This window comes from Oncorhynchus kisutch, linkage group LG2 (assembly GCF_002021735.2).
Source record: "Oncorhynchus kisutch isolate 150728-3 linkage group LG2, Okis_V2, whole genome shotgun sequence".
NCBI lineage: Eukaryota > Metazoa > Chordata > Actinopteri > Salmoniformes > Salmonidae > Oncorhynchus > Oncorhynchus kisutch.
The window spans coordinates 78,639,483-78,665,557 of NC_034175.2; the positions used below are offsets into that span (position 1 = coordinate 78,639,483).

At 46.0% G+C, this 26,075-nt stretch overlaps 1 protein-coding gene across 3 annotated transcripts in view; it reads left to right on the forward strand.

Annotated features, from left to right (window-relative positions):
* Positions 1–26,075, forward strand: part of LOC109886741 (partitioning defective 3 homolog B) — a 174,008-nt gene that overhangs the window by 146,755 nt on the left and 1,178 nt on the right. The window lies entirely within an intron of this gene.

Here is a 26,075-nt window from a genome sequence, read left to right on the forward strand (position 1 = left end):
GACAGCTGGCTGGATGAGGTTGTGATTTCACCCCACTAGTTAGACAGCTGGCTGGATGAGGTCATGATTTCACCCCACTAGGTAGACAGCTGGCTGGATGACTTCATGATTTCACCCCACTAGTTAGACAGCTGGCTGGATGAGGTCATGATTTCACCCCACTAGGTAGACAGCTGGCTGGATGAGGTCATGATTTCACCCCACTAGGTAGACAGCTGGCTGGATGAGGTCATGATTTCACCCCACTAGGTAGACAGCTGGCTGGAAGAGGTCATGATTTCACCCCACTAGGGAGACAGCTGGCTGGAAGAGGTCGTGATTTCACGCCACTAGGTAGACAGCTGGCTGGAAGAGGTCATGATTTCACCCCACTAGTTAGACAGCTGGCTGGATGAGGTCATTATTTCACCCCACTAGTTAGACAGCTGGCTGGATGAGGTCATGATTTCACCCCACTAGTTAGACAGCTGGCTGGATGAGGTCATGATTTCACCACACTAGTTAGACAGCTGGCTGGATGAGGTCATGATTTCACCCCACTAGGTAGACAGCTGGCTGGATGAGGTTGTGATTTCACCCCACTAGTTAGACAGCTGGCAGGATGAGGTCATGATTTCACCCCACTAGGTAGACAGCTGGCTGGATGACTTCATGATTTCACCCCACTAGTTAGACAGCTGGCTGGATGAGGTCATGATTTCACCCCACTAGGTAGACAGCTGGCTGGATGAGGTCATGATTTCACCCCACTAGGTAGACAGCTGGCTGGATGAGGTCATGATTTCACCCCACTAGGTAGACAGCTGGCTGGAAGAGGTCATGATTTCACCCCACTAGGGAGACAGCTGGCTGGAAGAGGTCGTGATTTCACGCCACTAGGTAGACAGCTGGCTGGAAGAGGTCATGATTTCACCCCACTAGTTAGACAGCTGGCTGGAAGAGGTCGTGATTTCACCCCACTAGGTAGACAGCTGGCTGGATGAGGTTGTGATTTCACCCCACTAGTTAGACAGCTGGCTGGAAGAGGTCGTGATTTCACCCCACTAGTTAGACAGCTGGCTGGATGAGGTCATGATTTCACCCCACTAGTTAGACAGCTGGCTGGATGAGGTCGTGATTTCACCCCACTAGTTAGACAGCTGGCTGGATGAGGTCATGATTTCACCCCACTAGTTAGACAGCTGGCTGGATGAGGTTGTGATTTCACCCCACTAGTTAGACAGCTGGCTGGAATAGGTCGTGATTTCACCCCACTAGGTAGACAGCTGGCTGGAAGAGGTCGTGATTTCACCCCACTAGGTAGACAGCTGGCTGGAAGAGGTCGTGATTTCACCCCACTAGGTAGACAGCTGGCTGGAAGAGGTCATGATTTCACCCCACTAGGTAGACAGCTGGCTGGATGAGGTTGTGATTTCACCCCACTAGGTAGACAGCTGGCTGGAAGAGGTCGTGATTTCACCCCACTAGGTAGACAGCTGGCTGGAAGAGGTCGTGATTTCACCCCACTAGGGAGACAGCTGGCTGGAAGAGGTCGTGATTTCACCCCACTAGGTAGACAGCTGGCTGGAAGAGGTCGTGATTTCACCCCACTAGGTAGACAGCTGGCTGGAAGAGGTCGTGATTTCACCCCACTAGTTAGACAGCTGGCTGGAAGAGGTCGTGATTTCACCCCAGTAGGTAGACAGCTGGCTGGATGAGGTCGTGATTTCACCCCACTAGTTAGACAGCTGGCTGGAAGAGGTCGTGATTTCACCCCACTAGTTAGACAGCTTGCTGGAAGAGGTCGTGATTTCACCCCACTAGGTAGACAGCTGGCTGGATGAGGTCGTGATTTCACCCCACTAGGTAGACAGCTGGCTGGAAGAGGTCGTGATTTCACCCCACTAGGTAGACAGCTGGCTGGAAGAGGTCGTGATTTCACCCCACTAGGTAGACAGCTGGCTGGAAGAGGTCGTGATTTCACCCCACTAGGTAGACAGCTGGCTGGATGAGGTCGTGATTTCACCCCACTAGTTAGACAGCTGGCTGGAAGAGGTCGTGATTTCACCCCACTAGTTAGACAGCTTGCTGGAAGAGGTCGTGATTTCACCCCACTAGGTAGACAGCTGGCTGGATGAGGTCGTGATTTCACCCCACTAGGTAGACAGCTGGCTGGGTGAGGTCGTGATTTCACCCCACTAGGTAGACAGCTGGCTGGAAGAGGTCGTGATTTCACCCCACTAGGTCGACAGGTGGCTGGATGAGGTCGTGATTTCACCCCACTAGTTAGACAGCTGGCTTGAAGAGGTCGGGATTTCACCCCACTAGTTAGACAGCTGGCTGGAAGAGGTCGTGATTTCACCCCACTAGGTAGACAGCTGGCTGGAAGAGGTCGTGATTTCACCCCACTAGGTAGACAGCTGGCTGGAAGAGGTCGTGATTTCACCCCACTAGGGAGACAGCTGGCTGGAAGAGGTCGTGATTTCACCCCACTAGGTAGACAGCTGGCTGGAAGAGGTCGTGATTTCACCCCACTAGGTAGACAGCTGGCTGGAAGAGGTCGTGATTTCACCCCACTAGTTAGACAGCTGGCTGGAAGAGGTCGTGATTTCACCCCAGTAGGTAGACAGCTGGCTGGATGAGGTCGTGATTTCACCCCACTAGTTAGACAGCTGGCTGGAAGAGGTCGTGATTTCACCCCACTAGTTAGACAGCTTGCTGGAAGAGGTCGTGATTTCACCCCACTAGGTAGACAGCTGGCTGGATGAGGTCGTGATTTCACCCCACTAGGTAGACAGCTGGCTGGAAGAGGTCGTGATTTCACCCCACTAGGTAGACAGCTGGCTGGAAGAGGTCGTGATTTCACCCCACTAGGTAGACAGCTGGCTGGAAGAGGTCGTGATTTCACCCCACTAGGTAGACAGCTGGCTGGATGAGGTCGTGATTTCACCCCACTAGTTAGACAGCTGGCTGGAAGAGGTCGTGATTTCACCCCACTAGTTAGACAGCTTGCTGGAAGAGGTCGTGATTTCACCCCACTAGGTAGACAGCTGGCTGGATGAGGTCGTGATTTCACCCCACTAGGTAGACAGCTGGCTGGGTGAGGTCGTGATTTCACCCCACTAGGTAGACAGCTGGCTGGAAGAGGTCGTGATTTCACCCCACTAGGTCGACAGGTGGCTGGATGAGGTCGTGATTTCACCCCACTAGTTAGACAGCTGGCTTGAAGAGGTCGGGATTTCACCCCACTAGTTAGACAGCTGGCTGGAAGAGGTCGTGATTTCACCCCACTAGGTAGACAGCTGGCTGGATGAGGTCGTGATTTCACCCCACTAGGGAGACAGCTGGCTGGAAGAGGTCGTGATTTCACCCCACTAGTTAGACAGCTGGCTGGAAGAGGTCGTGATTTCACCCTACTAGTTAGACAGCTGGCTGGAAGAGGTCGTGATTTCACCCCACTAGTTAGACAGCTGGCTGGAAGAGGTCGTGATTTCACCCCACTAGTTAGACAGCTGGCTGGATGAGGTCATGATTTCACCCCACTAGGTAGACAGCTGGCTGGATGAGGTCATGATTTCACCCCACTAGTTAGACAGCTGGCTGGATGAGGTCATGATTTCACCCCACTAGTTAGACAGCTGGCTGGATGAGGTCATGATTTCACCACACTAGTTAGACAGCTGGCTGGATGAGGTCATGATTTCACCCCACTAGGTAGACAGCTGGCTGGATGAGGTTGTGATTTCACCCCACTAGTTAGACAGCTGGCTGGATGAGGTCATGATTTCACCCCACTAGGTAGACAGCTGGCTGGATGACTTCATGATTTCACCCCACTAGTTAGACAGCTGGCTGGATGAGGTCATGATTTCACCCCACTAGGTAGACAGCTGGCTGGATGAGGTCATGATTTCACCCCACTAGGTAGACAGCTGGCTGGATGAGGTCATGATTTCACCCCACTAGGTAGACAGCTGGCTGGAAGAGGTCATGATTTCACCCCACTAGGGAGACAGCTGGCTGGAAGAGGTCGTGATTTCACGCCACTAGGTAGACAGCTGGCTGGAAGAGGTCATGATTTCACCCCACTAGTTAGACAGCTGGCTGGATGAGGTCATTATTTCACCCCACTAGTTAGACAGCTGGCTGGATGAGGTCATGATTTCACCCCACTAGTTAGACAGCTGGCTGGATGAGGTCATGATTTCACCACACTAGTTAGACAGCTGGCTGGATGAGGTCATGATTTCACCCCACTAGGTAGACAGCTGGCTGGATGAGGTTGTGATTTCACCCCACTAGTTAGACAGCTGGCAGGATGAGGTCATGATTTCACCCCACTAGGTAGACAGCTGGCTGGATGACTTCATGATTTCACCCCACTAGTTAGACAGCTGGCTGGATGAGGTCATGATTTCACCCCACTAGGTAGACAGCTGGCTGGATGAGGTCATGATTTCACCCCACTAGGTAGACAGCTGGCTGGATGAGGTCATGATTTCACCCCACTAGGTAGACAGCTGGCTGGAAGAGGTCATGATTTCACCCCACTAGGGAGACAGCTGGCTGGAAGAGGTCGTGATTTCACGCCACTAGGTAGACAGCTGGCTGGAAGAGGTCATGATTTCACCCCACTAGTTAGACAGCTGGCTGGAAGAGGTCATGATTTCACCCCACTAGGTAGACAGCTGGCTGGATGAGGTCATGATTTCACCCCACTAGGTAGACTGCTGGCTGGATGAGGTTGTGATTTCACCCCACTAGTTAGACAGCTGGCAGGATGAGGTCATGATTTCACCCCACTAGGTAGACAGCTGGCTGGATGACTTCATGATTTCACCCCACTAGTTAGACAGCTGGCTGGATGAGGTCATGATTTCACCCCACTAGGTAGACAGCTGGCTGGATGAGGTCATGATTTCACCCCACTAGGTAGACAGCTGGCTGGATGAGGTCATGATTTCACCCCACTAGGTAGACAGCTGGCTGGAAGAGGTCATGATTTCACCCCACTAGGGAGACAGCTGGCTGGAAGAGGTCGTGATTTCACGCCACTAGGTAGACAGCTGGCTGGAAGAGGTCATGATTTCACCCCACTAGTTAGACAGCTGGCTGGAAGAGGTCGTGATTTCACCCCACTAGGTAGACAGCTGGCTGGATGAGGTTGTGATTTCACCCCACTAGTTAGACAGCTGGCTGGAAGAGGTCGTGATTTCACCCCACTAGTTAGACAGCTGGCTGGATGAGGTCATGATTTCACCCCACTAGTTAGACAGCTGGCTGGATGAGGTCATGATTTCACCCCACTAGGTAGACAGCTGGCTGGATGAGGTCATGATTTCACCCCACTAGGTAGACAGCTGGCTGGATGAGGTCATGATTTCACCCCACTAGGTAGACAGCTGGCTGGATGAGGTCATGATTTCACCCCACTAGGTAGACAGCTGGCTGGAAGAGGTCATGATTTCACCCCACTAGGGAGACAGCTGGCTGGAAGAGGTCGTGATTTCACGCCACTAGGTAGACAGCTGGCTGGAAGAGGTCATGATTTCACCCCACTAGTTAGACAGCTGGCTGGATGAGGTCATTATTTCACTCCACTAGTTAGACAGCTGGCTGGATGAGGTCATGATTTCACCCCACTAGGTAGACAGCTGGCTGGAAGAGGTCATGATTTCACCCCACTAGGGAGACAGCTGGCTGGAAGAGGTCGTGATTTCACGCCACTAGGTAGACAGCTGGCTGGAAGAGGTCATGATTTCACCCCACTAGTTAGACAGCTGGCTGGATGAGGTCATTATTTCACCCCACTAGTTAGACAGCTGGCTGGATGAGGTCATGATTTCACCCCACTAGTTAGACAGCTGGCTGGATGAGGTCATGATTTCACCACACTAGTTAGACAGCTGGCTGGATGAGGTCATGATTTCACCCCACTAGGTAGACAGCTGGCTGGATGAGGTTGTGATTTCACCCCACTAGTTAGACAGCTGGCAGGATGAGGTCATGATTTCACCCCACTAGGTAGACAGCTGGCTGGATGAGGTCGTGATTTCACCCCACTAGGTAGACAGCTGGCTGGGTGAGGTCGTGATTTCACCCCACTAGGTAGACAGCTGGCTGGAAGAGGTCGTGATTTCACCCCACTAGGTCGACAGGTGGCTGGATGAGGTCGTGATTTCACCCCACTAGTTAGACAGCTGGCTTGAAGAGGTCGGGATTTCACCCCACTAGTTAGACAGCTGGCTGGAAGAGGTCGTGATTTCACCCCACTAGGTAGACAGCTGGCTGGATGAGGTCGTGATTTCACCCCACTAGGGAGACAGCTGGCTGGAAGAGGTCGTGATTTCACCCCACTAGTTAGACAGCTGGCTGGAAGAGGTCGTGATTTCACCCTACTAGTTAGACAGCTGGCTGGAAGAGGTCGTGATTTCACCCCACTAGTTAGACAGCTGGCTGGAAGAGGTCGTGATTTCACCCCACTAGTTAGACAGCTGGCTGGATGAGGTCATGATTTCACCCCACTAGGTAGACAGCTGGCTGGATGAGGTCATGATTTCACCCCACTAGTTAGACAGCTGGCTGGATGAGGTCATGATTTCACCCCACTAGTTAGACAGCTGGCTGGATGAGGTCATGATTTCACCACACTAGTTAGACAGCTGGCTGGATGAGGTCATGATTTCACCCCACTAGGTAGACAGCTGGCTGGATGAGGTTGTGATTTCACCCCACTAGTTAGACAGCTGGCTGGATGAGGTCATGATTTCACCCCACTAGGTAGACAGCTGGCTGGATGACTTCATGATTTCACCCCACTAGTTAGACAGCTGGCTGGATGAGGTCATGATTTCACCCCACTAGGTAGACAGCTGGCTGGATGAGGTCATGATTTCACCCCACTAGGTAGACAGCTGGCTGGATGAGGTCATGATTTCACCCCACTAGGTAGACAGCTGGCTGGAAGAGGTCATGATTTCACCCCACTAGGGAGACAGCTGGCTGGAAGAGGTCGTGATTTCACGCCACTAGGTAGACAGCTGGCTGGAAGAGGTCATGATTTCACCCCACTAGTTAGACAGCTGGCTGGATGAGGTCATTATTTCACCCCACTAGTTAGACAGCTGGCTGGATGAGGTCATGATTTCACCCCACTAGTTAGACAGCTGGCTGGATGAGGTCATGATTTCACCACACTAGTTAGACAGCTGGCTGGATGAGGTCATGATTTCACCCCACTAGGTAGACAGCTGGCTGGATGAGGTTGTGATTTCACCCCACTAGTTAGACAGCTGGCAGGATGAGGTCATGATTTCACCCCACTAGGTAGACAGCTGGCTGGATGACTTCATGATTTCACCCCACTAGTTAGACAGCTGGCTGGATGAGGTCATGATTTCACCCCACTAGGTAGACAGCTGGCTGGATGAGGTCATGATTTCACCCCACTAGGTAGACAGCTGGCTGGATGAGGTCATGATTTCACCCCACTAGGTAGACAGCTGGCTGGAAGAGGTCATGATTTCACCCCACTAGGGAGACAGCTGGCTGGAAGAGGTCGTGATTTCACGCCACTAGGTAGACAGCTGGCTGGAAGAGGTCATGATTTCACCCCACTAGTTAGACAGCTGGCTGGAAGAGGTCATGATTTCACCCCACTAGGTAGACAGCTGGCTGGATGAGGTCATGATTTCACCCCACTAGGTAGACTGCTGGCTGGATGAGGTTGTGATTTCACCCCACTAGTTAGACAGCTGGCAGGATGAGGTCATGATTTCACCCCACTAGGTAGACAGCTGGCTGGATGACTTCATGATTTCACCCCACTAGTTAGACAGCTGGCTGGATGAGGTCATGATTTCACCCCACTAGGTAGACAGCTGGCTGGATGAGGTCATGATTTCACCCCACTAGGTAGACAGCTGGCTGGATGAGGTCATGATTTCACCCCACTAGGTAGACAGCTGGCTGGAAGAGGTCATGATTTCACCCCACTAGGGAGACAGCTGGCTGGAAGAGGTCGTGATTTCACGCCACTAGGTAGACAGCTGGCTGGAAGAGGTCATGATTTCACCCCACTAGTTAGACAGCTGGCTGGAAGAGGTCGTGATTTCACCCCACTAGGTAGACAGCTGGCTGGATGAGGTTGTGATTTCACCCCACTAGTTAGACAGCTGGCTGGAAGAGGTCGTGATTTCACCCCACTAGTTAGACAGCTGGCTGGATGAGGTCATGATTTCACCCCACTAGTTAGACAGCTGGCTGGATGAGGTCATGATTTCACCCCACTAGGTAGACAGCTGGCTGGATGAGGTCATGATTTCACCCCACTAGGTAGACAGCTGGCTGGATGAGGTCATGATTTCACCCCACTAGGTAGACAGCTGGCTGGATGAGGTCATGATTTCACCCCACTAGGTAGACAGCTGGCTGGAAGAGGTCATGATTTCACCCCACTAGGGAGACAGCTGGCTGGAAGAGGTCGTGATTTCACGCCACTAGGTAGACAGCTGGCTGGAAGAGGTCATGATTTCACCCCACTAGTTAGACAGCTGGCTGGATGAGGTCATTATTTCACTCCACTAGTTAGACAGCTGGCTGGATGAGGTCATGATTTCACCCCACTAGGTAGACAGCTGGCTGGAAGAGGTCATGATTTCACCCCACTAGGGAGACAGCTGGCTGGAAGAGGTCGTGATTTCACGCCACTAGGTAGACAGCTGGCTGGAAGAGGTCATGATTTCACCCCACTAGTTAGACAGCTGGCTGGATGAGGTCATTATTTCACCCCACTAGTTAGACAGCTGGCTGGATGAGGTCATGATTTCACCCCACTAGTTAGACAGCTGGCTGGATGAGGTCATGATTTCACCACACTAGTTAGACAGCTGGCTGGATGAGGTCATGATTTCACCCCACTAGGTAGACAGCTGGCTGGATGAGGTTGTGATTTCACCCCACTAGTTAGACAGCTGGCAGGATGAGGTCATGATTTCACCCCACTAGGTAGACAGCTGGCTGGATGACTTCATGATTTCACCCCACTAGTTAGACAGCTGGCTGGATGAGGTCATGATTTCACCCCACTAGGTAGACAGCTGGCTGGATGAGGTCATGATTTCACCCCACTAGGTAGACAGCTGGCTGGATGAGGTCATGATTTCACCCCACTAGGTAGACAGCTGGCTGGAAGAGGTCATGATTTCACCCCACTAGGGAGACAGCTGGCTGGAAGAGGTCGTGATTTCACGCCACTAGGTAGACAGCTGGCTGGAAGAGGTCATGATTTCACCCCACTAGTTAGACAGCTGGCTGGAAGAGGTCGTGATTTCACCCCACTAGGTAGACAGCTGGCTGGATGAGGTTGTGATTTCACCCCACTAGTTAGACAGCTGGCTGGAAGAGGTCGTGATTTCACCCCACTAGTTAGACAGCTGGCTGGATGAGGTCATGATTTCACCCCACTAGTTAGACAGCTGGCTGGATGAGGTCGTGATTTCACCCCACTAGTTAGACAGCTGGCTGGATGAGGTCATGATTTCACCCCACTAGTTAGACAGCTGGCTGGATGAGGTTGTGATTTCACCCCACTAGTTAGACAGCTGGCTGGAATAGGTCGTGATTTCACCCCACTAGGTAGACAGCTGGCTGGAAGAGGTCGTGATTTCACCCCACTAGGTAGACAGCTGGCTGGAAGAGGTCGTGATTTCACCCCACTAGGTAGACAGCTGGCTGGAAGAGGTCATGATTTCACCCCACTAGGTAGACAGCTGGCTGGATGAGGTTGTGATTTCACCCCACTAGGTAGACAGCTGGCTGGAAGAGGTCGTGATTTCACCCCACTAGGTAGACAGCTGGCTGGAAGAGGTCGTGATTTCACCCCACTAGGGAGACAGCTGGCTGGAAGAGGTCGTGATTTCACCCCACTAGGTAGACAGCTGGCTGGAAGAGGTCGTGATTTCACCCCACTAGGTAGACAGCTGGCTGGAAGAGGTCGTGATTTCACCCCACTAGTTAGACAGCTGGCTGGAAGAGGTCGTGATTTCACCCCAGTAGGTAGACAGCTGGCTGGATGAGGTCGTGATTTCACCCCACTAGTTAGACAGCTGGCTGGAAGAGGTCGTGATTTCACCCCACTAGTTAGACAGCTGGCTGGAAGAGGTCGTGATTTCACCCTACTAGTTAGACAGCTGGCTGGAAGAGGTCGTGATTTCACCCCACTAGTTAGACAGCTGGCTGGATGAGGTCATGATTTTACCCCACTAGTTAGACAGCTGGCTGGAAGAGGTCGTGATTTCACCCTACTTCGTCAGTTCAGTTTGTATTGATCCAGCTGTAGCCGGGTGATATGAATTCATTGCAGAAAGCAGAGAGAACTGCTGACATTCACTTAAATGGTTTTGCTAAATGACCAACATAAAACAGAATCACACTGCCCAGACTCGGCTGTCGATGCAAGGCTCATGTCTGTCTGTCACTCACTCCCTCACTCACACACACACACACACACACACACACACACACACACACACACACACACACACACACACACACACATACGCGCACATACGCGCGTGCGTTGTGCTGAGTGTGTCTTTTTTCAGTCAGTCTCAGCAGGCTGCTTTTCCTTTAGTGACCACCCCTCTTCTCCTCTCCCCCCTCATCTCATCTCATCCACTCCTCTCCTCCCCCCTCATCCTCTCCTCCCCCCTCATCCTCCCCTCCCCCCTCATCCTCATCCTCTCCTCCTGACCCCCACCTGATCCCTGCCTGTCCACCAGGAGACGGAGCCTTATGTGGGTTTAAATGTATCCTGATGGAGTCACACGCACGCACGCACGCACGCACGCACACACACACACACACACACACACACACACACACACACACACACACACACACACACACACACACACACACACACACACACATAAAAACAGGTGTTACTTGCTGCCCTTGAATCAGCATGATATCATTGAAACTGATTAGAGCTTTATGTCACAGATCCTGATAACCTCCTAGATGCCCTCATCACTCGCGATAACCTCCTAGATGCCCTCATCCCTCGTGGTAACCTCCTAGACGCCCTCATCCCTCGCGATAACCTCCTAAATGCCATCATCCCTTGCGATAACATCCTAGACATCTCATCTCTCGCGATAACCTCCTAGACACCCTCATCACTCGCTATAACCTCCTAGATGCCCTCATCACTCGCGATAAACTCCTAGACGCCCTCATCACTCGCGATAACCTCCTAGATGCCCTCATCACTCGCGATAAACTCCTAGACGCCCTCATCACTCGCGATAACCTCCTAGACATCCTCATCACTCGCGATAACCTTCTAGGTACCCTCATCACTCGCGATAACTTCCTAGATGCCCTCATCACTCGCGATAACTTCCTAGATGCTCTCATCACTCGCGATAACTTCCTAGACGCCCTCATCACTCGGGATAACCCTGTAGACGGCCCTCATCACTCGCGATAACCTCCTGGAGGGCCTCGTCACTCGCGATAACCTCCTGGAGGGCCTCGTCACTCGCGATAACCTCCTGGAGGGCCTCGTCACTCGCGATAACCTCCTAGACATCCTCATCACTCGCGACAACCTCCTGGAGGGGCTCGTCACTCGTGATAACCTCATAGACATCCTCATCACTCGCGATAACCTCCTGGAGGGCCTCGTCACTCGCGATAACCTCCTGGAGGGCCTCGTCACTCGCGATAACCTCCTAGACATCCTCATCACTCGCGATAACCTCCTGGAGGGCCTCGTCACTCGCGATAACCTCCTGGAGGGCCTCGTCACTCGCGATAACCTCCTAGACATCCTCATCACTCGCGATAACCTCCTGGAGGGCCTCGTCACTCGCGATAACCTCCTAGACATCCTCATCACTCCCGATAACCTCCTAGACATCCTCATCACACCCTATAACCTCCAGGACATCCTCATCACTCGCAATAACCTCCTGGAGGGCCTCGTCACTCGCGATAACCTCCTAGACATCCTCATCACTCGCGATCACCTCCTAAATTTCCATTAGGCCCTTGCACACCACTTCACAGCAACACAACTGAGTACTGAAGACTAGGGTTGTAAAGTAATCAGGACTTGTATTAAAGCCAGATTCCATTAATGGAAGCCAACAGAGATGATGACATGTTGGTAAAAACGATGAAGTGACAGTTGCTTTTAAAAGATAAACACACCGGTGCTGTCTGGGGCACAGGAAGCTGAATCACAGGCTAAGGATTTTAGCTTAGCTCGCCTCTCTATCTTGATATCCCTTCTTCCCTTCTCTCGTCTGCCCCCTCCCCCTGTCTCCCCCCCCCCTTCCTCCCCCTGTCTCCCCCCCTCTTTCTCCCCCCTCCCCCTCTCTACCCCCCCTCTCTCCACCCTTCCCCTCTCTCTCCCTCCAACTACCCCCCCCCTCTCTCTCCCTCCCCCTTCCCTCCCAACTCTCTCTCCCTCCCATCCTATTCTCAGCCACTGGTAAATGTGTTCACCTGTTACATTAAACTCCTGTCTCCTAAACCAGCCCTCTGTAATCTTCCAGACTTGGTCATGCAACATATATCACGTGGCAGGGTCAAGCCAGGTCATATCACAGTGAAGGTGCATATCCTATCGCAGGGTCAAGCCAGGTCATATCACAGTGAAGGTGCATATCCTATCGCAGGGTCAAGCCAGGTCATATCACAGTGAAGGTGCATATCCTATCGCAGGGTCAAGCCAGGTCATATCACAGTGAAGGTGCATATCCTATCGCAGGGTCAAGCCAGGTCATATCACAGTGAAGGTGCATATCCTATCGCAGGGTCAAGCCAGGTCATATCACAGTGAAGGTGCATATCCTATCGCAGGGTCAAGCCAGGTCATATCACAGTGAAGGTGCATATCCTATCGCAGGGTCAAGCCAGGTCATATCACAGTGAAGGTGCATATCCTATCGCAGGGTCAAGCCAGGTCATATCACAGTGAAGGTGCATATCCTATCGCAGTGTCAAGCCAGGTCATATCACAGTGAAGGTGCATATCCTATCGCAGGGTCAAGCCAGGTCATATCACAGTGAAGGTGCATATCCTATCGCAGGGTCAAGCCAGGTCATATCACAGTGAAGGTGCATATCCTATCGCAGGGTCAAGCCAGGTCATATCACAGTGAAGGTGCATATCCTATCGCAGGGTCAAGCCAGGTCATATCACAGTGAAGGTGCATATCGCAGGGTCAAGGGGACTAAGTACCGAGGCATATCACAAGGTACTGCGCTGGAGGCTGAAGGCGTATCATTGGGTACTGCGCTGGAGGCTGAGGGCATATCACTGGGTACTGCGCTGGAGGCTGAGGGCATATCACGGTACTGAGCTGGAGGCTGAGGGTATATCACAGCTGGAGGCTGAGGGCATATCTCAGGTCCAGGGGCTGGGGTTATATCAGGGGCTGGGGTTATATCAGGGGCTGGGGTTATATCTCAGGTCCAGGGGCTGGGGTTATATCAGGGGATGGGGTTATATCAGGGGCTGGGGTTATATCTCAGGGGCTGGGGTTATATCAGGGGCTGGGGTTATATCAGGGGCTGGGGTTATATCTCAGGGGCTGGGGTTATATCAGGGGCTGAGGTTATATCAGGGGCTGGGGTTATATCAGGGGCTGGGGTTTTATCTCAGGTCCAGGGGCTGGGGTTATATCAGGGGCTGGGGTTATATCTCAGGGGCTGGGGTTATATCAGGGGCTGGGGTTATATCAGGGGCTGGGGTTATATCAGGGGCTGGGGTTATATCAGGGGCTGGGGTTATATCTCAGGTCCAGGGGCTGGGGTTATATCAGGGGCTGGGGTTATATCTCAGGGGCTGGGGTTATATATCAGGGGCTGGGGTTATATCTCAGGTCCAGGGGCTGGGGTTATATCAGGGGCTGGGGTTATATCTCAGGTCCAGGGGCTGGGGTTATATATCAGGGGCTGGGGTTATATCTCAGGTCCAGGGGCTGGGGTTATATCTCAGGGGCTGGGGTTATATCATGGGCTGGGGTTATATCAGGGGCTGGGGTTATATCAGGGGCTGGGGTTATATCTCAGGTCCAGGGGCTGGGGTTATATCAGGGGCTGGGGTTATATCTCAGGTCCAGGGGCTGGGGTTATATCAGGGGCTGGGGTTATATCTCAGGTCCAGGGGCTGGGGTTATATCAGGGGCTGGGGTTATATCTCAGGTCCAGGGGCTGGGGTTATATCTCAGGTCCAGGGGCTGGGGTTATATCAGGGGTTGGGGTTATATCTCAGGTCCAGGGGCTGGGATTATATCAGGGGCTGGGGTTATATCTCAGGTCCAGGGGCTGGGATTATATCAGGGGCTGGGGTTATATATCAGGGGCTGGGGTTATATCTCAGGTCCAGGGGCTGGGATTATATCAGGGGCTGGGGTTATATATCAGGGGCTGGGGTTATATCAGGGGCTGGGGTTATATCAGGGGCTGGGGTTATATATCAGGGGCTGGGGTTATATATCAGGGGCTGGGGTTATATCTCAGGTCCAGGGGCTGGGATTATATCAGGGGCTGGGGTTATATATCAGGGGCTGGGGTTATATATCAGGGGCTGGGGTTATATCAGGGGCTGGGGTTATATATCAGGGGCTGGGGTTATATATCAGGGGCTGGGGTTATATATCAGGGGCTGGGGTTATATATCAGGGGCTGGGGTTATATATCAGGGGCTGGGGTTATATATCAGGGGCTGGGATTATATCAGGGGCTGGGGTTATATATCAGGGGCTGGGATTATATCAGGGGCTGGGGTTATATATCAGGGGCTGGGGTTATATCTCAGGTCCAGGGGCTGGGGTTATATCTCAGGTCCAGGGGCTGGGGTTATATATCAGGTCCAGGGGCTGGGGTTATATCTCAGGTCCAGGTGCTGGGGTTATATCTCAGGTCCAGGGGCTGGGGTTATATCTCAGGTCCAGGGGCTGGGGTTATATATCAGGTCCAGGGGCTGGGTTATATCTCAGGTCCAGGTGCTGGGGTTATATCTCAGGTCCAGGGGCTGGGGTTATATATCAGGGGCTGGGGTTATATCTCAGGTCCAGGGGCTGGGGTTATATCTCAGGTCCAGGGGCTGGGGTTATATCAGGGGTTGGGGTTATATCTCAGGTCCAGGGGCTGGGATTATATCAGGGGCTGGGGTTATATATCAGGGGCTGGGGTTATATATCAGGGGCTGGGGTTATATCGTGACATGGTGTGATGAAAGAAACATACAAAGAAACATACAGGAACTCAAATCCTTCTGTTCACCTGATTTAGAATTCCTCACAATCAAATGTAGACCGCATTATCTACCAAGAGAATTCTCTTCGATTATAATCACAGCCGTATATATCCCCCCCCAAGCAGACACATCGATGGCTCTGAACGAACTTTATTTAACTCTCTGGAAACGATTTATCCGGAGGCTGCATTCATTGTAGCTGGGGATTTTAACAAGGCTAATCTGAAAACAAGACTCCCTAAATTTTATCAGCATATCGATTGCGCAACCAGGGGTGGAAAGACCCTGGATCATTGTTACTCTAACTTCCGCGATGCATATAAGGCCCTGCCCCGCCCCCCTTTCGGTAAAGCTGACCACGACTCCATTTTGTTGATCCCTGCCTACAGACAGAAAATAAAACAAGAAGCTCCCACGCTGAGGTCTGTCCAACGCTGGTCTGACCAAGCTGACTCCACACTCCAAGACTGCTTCCATCACGTGGACTGGGAGATGTTTCGTATTGCCTCAGACAACAACATTGACGAATACGCTGATTCAGTGTGCGAGTTCATTAGAACGTGCGTTGAAGATGTCGTTCCCATAGCAATGATTCCCTAACCAGAAACCGTGGATTGATGGCAGCATTCGTGTGAAACTGAAGGCGCGAACCACTGCTTTTAATCATAGCAAGGTGTCTGGTAACATGACTGAATACAAACAGTGCAGCTATTCCCTCCGCAAGGCTATCAAACAAGCTAAGCGCCAGTACAGAGACAAAGTAGAATCTCAATTCAACGGCTCAGACACAAGAGGCATGTGGCAGGGTCTACAGTCAATCACGGACTACAGGAAGAAACCCAGCCCAGTCACGGACCAGGATGTCTTGCTCCCAGGCAGACTAAATAACTTTTTTGCCCGCTTTGAGGACAATACAGTGCCACTGACACGGCCTGCAACGAAAACATGCGGTCTCTCCTTCACTGCAACCGAAGTGAGTAAGACATTTAAACATGTTAACCCTCGCAAGGCTGCAGGCCCAGATGGCATCCCCAGCCGCGCCCTCAGAGCATGCGCAGACCAGCTGGCCGGTGTGTTTACGGACATATTCAATCAATCCCTATACCAGTCTGCTGTTCCCACATGCTTCAAGAGGGCCACCATTGTTCCTGTTCCCAAGAAAGCTAAGGTAACTGAGCTAAATGACTACCGCCCCGTAGCACTCACATCCATCATGAAGTGCTTTGAGAGACTAGTCAAGGACCATATCACCTCCACCCTACCTGACACCCTAGACCCACTCCAATTTGCTTACCGCCCAAATAGGTCCACAGACGATGCAATCTCAACCACACTGCACACTGCCCTAACCCATCTGGACAAGAGGAATACCTATGTGAGAATACTGTTCATCGACTACAGCCCGGCATTCAACACCATAGTACCCTCCAAGCTCGTCATCAAGCTCGAGACCCTGGGTCTCGACCCCGCCCTGTGCAACTGGGTACTGGACTTCCTGATGGGCCGCCCCCAGGTGGTGAGGGTAGGCAACAACATCTCCTCCCCGCTGATCCTCAACACTGGGGCCCCACAAGGGTGCGTTCTGAGCCCTCTCCTGTACTCCCTGTTCACCCACGACTGCGTGGCCACGCACGCCTCCAACTCAATCATCAAGTTTGCGGACGACACAACAGTGGTAGGCTTGATTACCAACAACGACGAGACGGCCTACAGGGAGGAGGTGAGGGCCCTCGGAGTGTGGTGTCAGGAAAATAACCTCACACTCAACGTCAACAAAACTAAGGAGATGATTGTGGACTTCAGGAAACAGCAGAGGGAACACCCCCCCATCCACATCGATGGAACAGTAGTGGAGAGTGTAGCAAGTTTTAAGTTCCTCGGCATACACATCACAGACAAACTGAATTGGTCCACTCACACAGACAGCATCGTGAGGAAGGCGCAGCAGCGCCTCTTCAACCTCAGGAGGCTGAAGAAATTTGGCTTGTCACCAAAAGCACTCACAAACTTCTACAGATGCACAATCGAGAGCATCCTGGCGGGCTGTATCACCGCCTGGTATGGCAACTGCACCGCCCTCAACCGTAAGGCTCTCCAAAGGGTAGTGAGGTCTGCACAACGCATCACCGGGGGCAAACTACCTGCCCTCCAGGACACCTACACCACCCGATGCTACAGGAAGGCCATAAAGATCATCAAGGACATCAACCACCCGAGCCACTGCCTGTTCACCCCGCTGTCATCCAGAAGGCGAGGTCAGTACAGCATCAAAGCTGGGACCGAGAGACTGAAAAACAGCTTCTATCTCAAGGCCATCAGACTGTTAAACAGCCACCACTAACATTGAGTGGCTACTGCCAACACACTGTCAACGACACTGACTCTACTCCAGCCACTTTAATAATGGGAATTGATGGGAAATGATGTAAATATATCACTAGCCACTTTAAACAATGCTACCTTATATAATGTTACTTACCCTACATTATTCATCTCATATGCATACGCAGATACTGTACTCTATATCATCGACTGCATCCTTATGTAATACATGTATCACTAGCCACTTTAACTATGCCACTTTGTTTACATACTCATCTCATATGTTATACTGTACTCGATATCATCTACTGTATCTTGCCTATGCTCCTCTGTACCATCACTCATTCATATATCCTTATGTACATATTCTTTATGCCCTTACACTGTGTATAAGACAGTCGTTTTTTGGAATTGTTAGTTAGATTACTTGTTGGTTATTACTGCATTGTCGGAACTAGAAGCACAAGCATTTCGCTACACTCACATTAACATCTGCTAACCATGTGTATGTGACAAATACAATTTGATTTGATTTGATCTCAGGGGTTGGGGTTATATCTCAGGGGTTGGGGTTATATCTCAGGTCCAGGGGCTGGGGTTATATCTCAGGTCCAGGGGCTGGGGTTATATCTCAGGTCCAGGGGCTGGGGTTATATCTCAGGTCCAGGTGCTGGGGTTATATCTCAGGTCCAGGGGCTGGAGTTATATCAGGGGTTGGGGTTATATCTCAGGTCCAGGGGCTGGGGTTATATCTCAGGTCCAGGGGCTGGGGTTATATCTCAGGGGTTGGGGTTATATCTCAGGGACTGGGGTTATATCAGGGGCTGGGGTTATATCTCAGGTCCAGGGGCTGGGGTTATATCTCAGGTCCAGGGGCTGGGGTTATATCTCAGGGGTTGGGGTAATATCTCAGGGGCTGGGGTTATATCTCAGGGGTTGGGGTTATATCTCAGGGGCTGGGGTTATATCAGGGGCTGGGGTTATATCTCAGGTCCAGGGGCTGGGGTTATATCTCAGGTCCAGGGGCTGGGGTTATATCTCAGGTCCAGGGGCTGGGGTTATATCTCAGGGGTTGGGGTAATATCTCAGGGGCTGGGGTTATATCTCAGGTCCAGGGGCTGAGGTTATATCAGGGGCTGGGGTTATATCTCAGGTCCAGGTGCTGGGGTTATATCTCAGGTCCAGGGGCTGGGGTTATATCAGGGGCTGGGGTTATATCTCAGGTCCAGGGGCTGGGGTTATATCAGGGGCTGGGGTTATATCAGGGGCTGGGGTTATATCAGGGGCTGTTTTTTTTCTCAGGGGCTGGGGTTATATCTCAGGTCCAGGGGCTGGGGTTATATCTCAGGTCCAGGGGCTGGGGTTATATCACAGGGCTGTGGCTGGGAAGGCTGAAGAGACCACATCCGAGAGGAATTCAGCAAACCTGGTCCTCGCCTTAATTCTGAATTCAACCTTAGGGTTAGTTTAACCTGATCCTAGCCTTAATTCTGAATTCAACTTTAGGGTTAGGTTAACCTGATCCTAGCCTTAATTCTGAATTCAACCTTAGGGATAGGTTAACCTGATCCTCGCCCTAATTCTGAATTCAACTTTAGGGTTAGGTTAACCTGATCCTCGCCCTAATTCTGAATTCAACTTTAGGGTTAGGTTAACCTGATCCTCGCCCTAATTCTGAATTCAACTTTAGGGTTAGGTTAACCTGATCCTCGCCCTAATTCTGAATTCAACTTTAGGGTTAGGTTAACCTGATCCTCGCCCTAATTCTGAATTCAACTTTAGGGTTAGGTTAACCTGATCCTCACCCTAATTCTGAATTCAACTTTAGGGTTAGGTTAACCTGATCCTCGCCCTAATTCTGAATTCAACTTTAGGGTTAGCCTTCTCCAATAGAGCATTAACCCAATAAAGTTGATCTTCTATTCTATCCTTTTTTATCCTGTTGTAATGGAGTATTATGGTGTAGTAATGGAGTATCATGGTGTAGTAATGGAGTCTCATGGTGTAATGGAGTATCATGGTGTAGTAATGGAGTATCATGGTGTAATGGAGTATCATGGTGTAATGGAGTATCATGGTGTAGTAATGGGATATCTTGGTGTAGTAATGGAGTATCATGGTGTAATGGAGTATCATGGTGTAGTAATGGAGTATCATGGTGTAGTAATGGAGTATTATGGTGTAATGGAATATCATGGTGTAATGGAGTATTATTGTGTAGTAATACAAAATCATTGTTATGGTGTAGTAATGGAGTATCATGGTGTAGTAATCGAGTAGTAATGTAGCAGTAATATAGTATTATGGTGTAGTAATGTAGTAGTAATATAGTATTATGGTGTAGTAATGGAGTAGTAATATAGTATTGTGGTGTAGTGAAGTAGCAGTAATATAGTATTATGGTGTAGTAATGTAGCAGTACTATAGTATTATGGTGTAGTAATGTAGCAGTAATATAGTATTATGGTGTAGTAATGTAGCAGTAATATAGTATTATGGTGTAGTAATGTAGCAGTAATATAGTATTATGGTGTAGTAATGCAGCAGTAATATAGTATTATGGTGTAGTAATGTAGCAGTAATATAGTATTATGGTGTAGTAATGTAGCAGTAATATAGTATTATGGTGCAGTAATGTAGCAGTAATATAGTATTATGGTGTAGTAATGTAGCAGTAATGGAGTATTTTGGTGGTGTAATATAGTATTATGGTGTAGTAATGTAGCAGTATATAGTATTATGGTGTAGTAATGTAGCAGTAATATAGTAATATGGTGTAGTAATGTAGCAGTAATATAGTATTATGGTGTAGTAATGTAGCAGTAATATAGTATTATGGTGCAGTAATGTAGCAGTAATATAGTATATGGTGTAGTAATGTAGCAGTAATATAGTATTATGGTGTAGTAATGTAGCAGTAATATAGTATTATGGTGTAGTAATGTAGCAGTAATATAGTATTATGGTGTAGTAATGTAGCAGTAATATAGTATTATGCTGGCAGTAATGTAGCAGTAATATAGTATTATGGTGTAGTAATGTAGCAGTAATATAGTATTATGGTGTGTAATGTAGCAGTAAATATAGTATTTTGGTGGTGTAATATAGTATTATGGTGTAGTAATGTAGCAGTAATATAGTAATTATGGTGTAGTAATGTAGCAGTAATATAGTATTATGGTGTAGTAATGTAGCAGAATATAGTATTATGGTGTAGTATTGTAGCAGTATATAGTATTATGGTGTAGTAATGTACAGTAATAGTATTTTTGGTGGTGTAATATAGTATTATGGTGTAGTAATGTAGCAGTAATAAGTATTATGGTGTAGTAATGTAGCAGTATATAGTTATGGTGTAGTAATGTAGCAGTAATATAGTATTATGGTGTAGTAATGTAGCGTAATATAGTATTATGGTGTTGTAATGTAGCAGTAATATAGTATTTTGGTGGTGTAATATAGTATTATGGTGTAGTAATGTAGCAGTAATATAGTATTATGGTGTAGTAATGTAGCAGTAATATAGTATTATGGTGTAGTAATGTAGCCAGTAATATAGTATTATGGTGTAGTAATGTAGCAGTAAATATAGTATTATGGTGTAGTAATGTAGCAGTAATATAGTATTATGGTGTAGTAATGTAGCCAGTAATGTAGTATTATGGTGTAGTAATGTAGCAGTAATATAGTATTATGGTGTAGTAATGTAGCAGTAATATAGTATTTGGTGGTGTAATGTAGCAGTAATATAGTATTATGGTGTAGTAATGTAGCAGTAATATAGTATTATGGTGTAGTAATGTAGCAGTAATATAGTATTATGGTGTAGTAATGTAGCAGTAATATAGTATTATGGTGTAGTAATGTAGCAGTAATATAGTATTTTGGTGGTGTAATATAGTATTATGGTGTAGTAATGTAGCAGTAATATAGTATTATGTGTAGTAATGTAGCAGTAATATAAGTATTATGGTGTAGTAATGCAGCAGTAATATAGTATTATGGTTGTAGTAATGTAGCAGTAATATAGTATTATGGTGTAGTAATGTAGCAGTAATATAGTATTATGGTGTAGTAATGTAGCAGTAATATAGTATTATGGTGTAGTAATGTAGCAGTAATGGAGTATTTTGGTGGTGTAATATAGTATTATGGTGTAGTAATGTAGCCGTAATATAGTATTATGGTGTAGTAATGTAGCAGTGATGGAGTATTTTGGTGGTGTAATATAGTATTATGGTGTAGTAATGTAGCAGTAATATAGTATTATGGTGGTAGTAATGTAGCAGTAATATAGTATTTTGGTGGTGTAATATAGTATTATGGTGTAGTAAATGTAGCAGTAATATAGTAGTATGGTGTAGTAATGTAGCAGTGATGGAGTATTTTGGTGGTGTAATATAGTATTATGGTGTAGTAATGTAGCAGTAATATAGTATTATGGTGTAGTAATGTAGCAGTAATATAGTATTATGGTGTAGTAATGTAGCAGTAATATAATATTTTGGTGGTGTAATATAGTATTATGGTGTAGTAATGTAGCAGTAATATAGTATTATGGTGTAGTAATGTAGCAGTAATATAATATTTTGGTGGTGTAATATAGTATTATGGTGTAGTAATGTAGCAGTAATATAGTATTATGGTGTAGTAATGTAGCAGTAATATAGTATTTGGTGGTGTAATGTAGCAGTAATATAGTATTATGGTGTAGTAATGTAGCAGTAATATAGTATTATGGTGTAGTAATGTAGCAGTAATATATAATATTTTGGTGTAGTAATGTAGCAGTAATATAGTATTATGGTGTAGTATGTAGCAGTAATATAGTATTATGGTGTAGTAATGTAGCAGTAATATAGTATTTTGGTGGCGTAATATAGTATTATGGTGTAGTAATGTAAGCAGTAATATAGTATTATGGTGTAGTAATGTAGCAGTAATATAGTATTATGGTGTAGTAATGTAGCAGTAATATAGTATTTATGGTGTAGTAATGTAGCAGTAATATAGTATTTTGGTGGCTTAATATAGTTTATGGTGTAGTAATGTAGCAGTAATATAGTATTATGGTGTAGTAATGTAGCAGTAATATAGTATTATGGTGTAGTAATGTAGCAGTAATATAGTATTATGGTGTAGTAATGTAGCAGTAATATAGTATTATGGTGTAGTAATGTAGCAGTAATATAGTATTATGGTGTAGTAATGTAGCATTAATATAGTATTTTGGTGGTGTAATATAGTATTATGGTGTAGTAATGTAGCAGTAATATAGTATTATGGTGTAGTAATGTAGCAGTAATATAGTATTATGGTGTAGTAATGTAACAGTAATATGGTATTATGGTGTAGTAAATGTAGCAGTAATATAGTATTTTGGAGGTGTAATATAGTATTATGGTGTAGTAATGTAGCAGTAATATAGTATTATGGTGTAGTAATGTAGCAGTAATATAGTATTATGGTGTAGTAATGTAGCAGTAATATAGTATTATGGTGTAGTAATGTAGCAGTAATATAGTATTATGGTGTAGTAATGTAGCAGTAATATAGTATTTTGGTGGTGTAATATAGTATTATGGTGTAGTAATGTAGCATTAATATAGTATTATGGTGTAGTAATGTAGCAGTAATATAGTATTATGGTGTAGTAATGTAGCAGTAATATAGTATTATGGTGTAGTAATGTAGCAGTAATATAGTATTATGGTGTAGTAATGTAGCAGTAATATAGTATTATGGTGTAGTATGTAGCAGTAATATAGTATTACGGTGTAGTAATGTAGCAGTAATATAGTATTACGGTGTAGTAATGTAGCAGTAATATAGTATTATGGTGTAGTAATGTAGCAGTAATATAGTATTATGGTGTAGTAATGTAGCAGTAATATAGTATTATGGTGTAGTAATGTAGCAGTAATATAGTATTTTGGTGGTGTAATATAGTATTATGGTGTAGTAATGTAGCAGTAATATAGTATTATGGTGTAGTAATGTAGCAGTAATATAGTATTGTGGTGTAGTAATGTAGCAGTAATATAGTATTATGGTGTAGTAATGTAGCAGTAATATAGTATTTTGGTGGTGTAATATAGTATTATGGTGTAGTAATGTAGCAGTAATATAGTATTATGGTGTAGTAATGTAGCAGTAATATAGTATTATGGTGTAGTAATGTAGCAGTAATATAGTGTTATGGTGTAGTAATGTAGCAGTAATATAGTGTTATGGTGTAGTAATGTAGCAGTAATATAGTATTATGGTGTAGTAATGTAGCAGTAATATAGTATTATGGTGTAGTAATGTAGCAGTAATATAGTATTTTGGTGGTGTAATATAGTATTATGGTGTAGTAATGTAGCAGTAATATAGTATTATGGTGGTGTAATATAGTATTATGGTGTAGTAATGTAGCAGTAATATAGTATTATGGTGGTGTAATATAGTATTATGGTGTAGTAATGTAGCAGTAATATAGTATTATGGTGTAGTAATGTAGCAGTAATATAGTGTTATGGTGTAGTAATGTAGCAGTAATATAGTATTATGGTGTAGTAATGTAGCAGTAATATAGTGTTATGGTGTAGTAATGTAGCAGTAATATAGTATTATGGTGTAGTAATGTAGCAGTAATATAGTATTATGGTGTAGTAATGTAGCAGTAATATAGTATTATGGTGTAGTAATGTAGCAGTAATATAGTGTTATGGTGTAGTAATGTAGCAGTAATATAGTATTATGGTGTAGTAATGTAGCAGTAATATAGTATTATGGTGTAGTAATGTAGCAGTAATATAGTATTATGGTGTAGTAATGTAGCAGTAATATAGTATTATGGTGTAGTAATGTAGCAGTAATATAGTATTATGGTGTAGTAATGTAGCAGTAATATAGTATTATGGTGTAGTAATGTAGCAGTAATATAGTATTATGGTGTAGTAATGTAGCAGTAATATAGTATTATGGTGTAGTAATGTAGCAGTAATATAGTATTATGGTGTAGTAATGTAGCAGTAATATAGTATTATGGTGTAGTAATGGTAGCAGTAATAGTATATGGTTTAGTAATGATGTAGCAGTATATGTATTAGGTGTAGTAATGTAGCAGTAATATAGTATTATGGTGGTGTAATATAGTATTATGGTGTAGTAATGTAGCAGTAATATAGTATTATGGTGGTGTAATATAGTATTATGGTGTAGTAATGTAGCAGTAATATAGTGTTATGGTGTAGTAATGTAGCAGTATATAGTATTATGGTGTAGTAATGTAGCAGTAATATAGTGTTATGGTGTAGTATGTAGCAGTAATATAGGTTATGGTGTAGTAATGTAGCAGTAATATGTATTATGGTGTAGTAATGTAGCAGTAATATAGTATTATGGTGTAGTAATGTAGCAGTAATATAGTATTATGGTGTAGTAATGTAGCAGTAATATAGTATTATGGTGTAGTAATGTAGCAGTAATATAGTATTATGGTGTAGTAATGTAGCAGAATAATATATGGTGTGTAGCAGTCATATAGTATTATGGTGTAGTAATGTAGCAGTAATATATATTATGGTGTAGTAATGTAGCAGTAATATAGTATTATGGCGTAGTAATGTAGCAGTAATATAGTATTATGGTGTAGTAATGTAGCAGTAATATAGTATTATGGTGTAGTAATGTAGCAGTAATATAGTATTATGGTGTAGTAATGTAGCAGTAATATAGTATTATGGTGTAGTAATGTAGCAGTAATATAGTATTATGGTGTAGTAATGTAGCAGTAATATAGTGTTATGGTATAGTAATGTAGCAGTAATATAGTATTATGGTGTAGTAATGTAGCAGTAATATAGTATTATGGTGTAGTAATGTAGCAGTGATATAGTATTATGGTGTAGTAATGTAGCAGTAATATAGTATTATGGTGTAGTAATGTAGCAGTAATATAGTATTATGGTGTAGTAATGTAGCAGTAATATAGTATTATGGTGTAGTAATGTAGCAGTAATATAGTATTATGGTGTAGTAATGTAGCAGTAATATAGTATTATGGTGTAGTAATTTAGCAGTAATATAGTATTTTGGTGGTGTAATATAGTATTATGGTGTAGTAATGTAGCAGTAATATAGTGTTATGGTGTAGTAATGTAGCAGTAATATAGTATTATGGTGTAGTAATGTAGCAGTAATATAGTATTATGGTGTAGTAATGTAGCAGTAATATAGTATTTTGGTGGTGTAATATAGTATTATGGTGTAGTAATGTAGCAGTAATATAGTATTATGGTGTAGTAATGTAGCAGTAATATAGTATTATGGTGTAGTAATGTAGCAGTAATATAGTATTTTGGTGGTGTAATATAGTATTATGGTGTAGTAATGTAGCAGTAATATGGTATTTTGGTGGTGTAATGTAGCAGTAATATAGTATTATGGTGTAGTAATGTAGCAGTAATATAGTATTATGGTGTAGTAATGTAGCAGTAATATAGTATTTTGG